Genomic DNA, 2,135 nt, shown 5'->3' on the forward strand with positions numbered 1-2,135 from the left:
CGCCTCAAGGGGGCATACTCCCTCCCCTCGTTCCTGGAGGAGGCCATCCAGGTGCTCGCACTGGGTCTCTACCCAGTCCGCCAGCTCACCCCCATTGTCCTCCACTACCTCCGTGTGTGTGTGCGCGTCACTTACCCCGTCTTCATCGTGTTTATTGGTCTCTGCTTCTTTCTGGCGTCTTTCCCTTATGTTTATGTAGGTCAACCTTGCTTTCTCTTTAAGTCGCTCCCGTCCTTCCCTGTTTTTCACTCCTTGCTCTTTCACGATCTCCGCGTACCTCATCCTTGCTTTCCGTATTCATTGTTCTTTTCTCTCCCTCCCAATTACTTTCACCTCGTCTCTTGTCTCCCGAATTACTTTTTCCTTACCCGCCTCCACCGCGGGCCTGTCAGCCGTTGCACCCCCTTCCAGCTCGTTTGTTCCGACACGTGGAGTCGCCATTTTAAGTTCCCTGCTCACGGCCTTCATGCCCGCCTGCAGGCATCGGCCCATGTTCTGCGTCTCACCCCGTAGCTTTCTCGTTTCTTCCTTCATGTTTGTTTCCATTTTAGTTTTCATGCGTTTTATTTCGTTTGTGAATGTATCCATCTTTTCGTTTATTTGTTTGTTCATGTCTTTCATTTCGTTTTTTATTTCATTTGTCATTGCCGCATTCATTTGTGCCAGCATGGTGAATAGCTGGGCCATGTCGGATGCACTCAAGTGAGCCGTTTCGGCAGGGGTTGGGGAAGGGTCTTGGTGGAGAGGGGGGGGGAGGTGTCATACACCGCGGCCGCTGCCGCACCCACCTCGGGCCCTGGGTTCAGTTGGGCGAGTCCGTGCTCCTGCACAATCAACATTTCCTGCTCGGGGATTTCATCCTGGACCATGGATTCTACATTACTACACATATACATTTCTAATACCGCCGGCTCCCGCTCGCCTTGAGACGCCATCTTGCTTCTCGTGAAGGGTTAATTTGCTCGCCCGTAATTTGGAGGGAATCGGGGGTCGCTTCTCTCACCCCTGGACCGATTCCCGTGAATTTAGCTGGAGACAGGAGAGCCCGTTTTCCCGTTCTCCGATACCAGTGCCGCGAGGAGGGCGATGAATTTATATCCCACTCCTGACACCAGTGTTGCGGTCTTCGCGCCCGCCGGCGTGCGACGGCCACGTAACTCGAATCGCGGCACGTCGCCCACCGGACGGACAATCCAGTCGTGACCCTCTCGGACTAACGCCGGGAACCAGTCACGGGTGGACCTTTCGGTCTCACCGCGATCGAGCCAATCAGCCCCCGCGTGGGATAGGGTTGCTCGCCAAATTCGAACTACCTAAGTACCCACGCGGAGGGTAGACCGGGCGATCGCACCTCGCCGCAGGTCGACTTCGGACACGGGCCACTTAAGCGACCCGTTCCGTACTATCAGAATAACCGAGCGGTGTTATCGTCGACCTCGACGGTTCGATTAATTATCGGGCGTATTCGGCCCACTACCAACCCTTTACGTGAAGCAAGATGGGGATTCAATGGAGGAAAAGACGAAGCGAAGCGGGAGAACAGTTCAACAATAAAGCACATTTATTCGCGACGAACGGAAAGCACACAAATACAATTCCACCAAATGCACACAAAAAAAGAAAACACAATTCCATTTACACAAAAAGCAAACATAAAAGTGAAAACACAGTGCAGAGCTAATACCGACTACCGAGCACACGGCAACACTTATACAATTCTACTTCACAGACGGCGCCGACAACACATACCCAAAACCAAGGAAAAGAAATCCCCCAAGAATGAGGTAGGCCTGAGGCCGAGACCGGGTCGGGCCTACCCGTCTGGTGATGAGACGCGGAGCGGCGATGGCCCCGCAACCCGCGGGCCTCGTGGACAGTGCCTGGCAGGGGGTGGGAACGGGGCCCCCTTGGTCGCACTATCTCAGCGCGGGGGGAAACAGGAGGGGGTTGCTGATGCTCGGGGTATAGAGGATCTTTATTATGTGCGACGAGCGTCTCCACCTCGGCCAGGTCGCGCTGTCGGCCTCCCTCGGGTGCAGCTTCCTGCACGACGCGAGCACCCCCTCGTCTGGTGTCGCCGCCTTTCCACAGCTCCGTCCCCTCCGTTCCGACTCCAACGCACACGACGAGCAGCT

This window comes from Eptatretus burgeri, chromosome 4 (assembly GCF_056783735.1).
Source record: "Eptatretus burgeri isolate ZD-2024b chromosome 4, Ebu_testis_v1, whole genome shotgun sequence".
NCBI classification, from domain to species: Eukaryota; Metazoa; Chordata; class Myxini; order Myxiniformes; family Myxinidae; genus Eptatretus; species Eptatretus burgeri.